This window comes from Triticum aestivum, chromosome 5A (assembly GCF_018294505.1).
Source record: "Triticum aestivum cultivar Chinese Spring chromosome 5A, IWGSC CS RefSeq v2.1, whole genome shotgun sequence".
NCBI classification, from domain to species: domain Eukaryota; kingdom Viridiplantae; phylum Streptophyta; class Magnoliopsida; order Poales; family Poaceae; genus Triticum; species Triticum aestivum.
In genome coordinates this window covers 538,352,913-538,353,581 of record NC_057806.1, presented here as the reverse complement: position 1 = coordinate 538,353,581, position 669 = coordinate 538,352,913, and positions in this window count along the sequence as shown.

Here is a 669-nt window from a genome sequence, read left to right as displayed (position 1 = left end):
AGCTATAATGTTTTTTCTTGACTCAAGTCGAATATCGTAGCTATCTTTAATTTGGCCGGTCCTGCTGGGGATGGCGAGAGCTAGTGCCTCCTTCCAGCGGCAGCGGAAGATTCTCCTCGCAAACCGTCGGTTGTTCAAGCATACAGATGGTAAACTTTGCAGTGGACGAGACGCCCTGACTTGGTTTGCAATTGGCGGCCGGTTCGTTCCGCCGTTCAATCATTCTTTCAGACCGGCGCGTAAGTTATTGTTGAGAAACCGCGCATGGCTGTCGTGGCTAGATCGATCACGTCGCACGGGAAGGGATGGATGGGTTTGACCCGTGGAAGGGCAACTGATCAGTGCCGTTTTTTAAAACGAAAATTGAGGCGGAATGGATTATTAGTGTTTGATCTGACCGGGAGCGAGACATCTCGGTCGGATAGCTATAATGTTTTTTCTTGACTCAAGTCGGATATCGTAGCTATCTTTAATTTGGCCGGTCCTGCTAGGGATGGCGAGAGCTAGTGCCTCCTTCCAGCGGCAGCGGAAGATTCTCCTCGCAAACCATCGGTTGTTCAAGCAGACAGATGGTAAACTTTGCAGTGGACGAGACGCCCTGACTTGGTTTGCAACTGGCGGCCGGTTCGTTCCGCCGTTCAATCATTCTTTCAGACCGGCGCGTAAGTT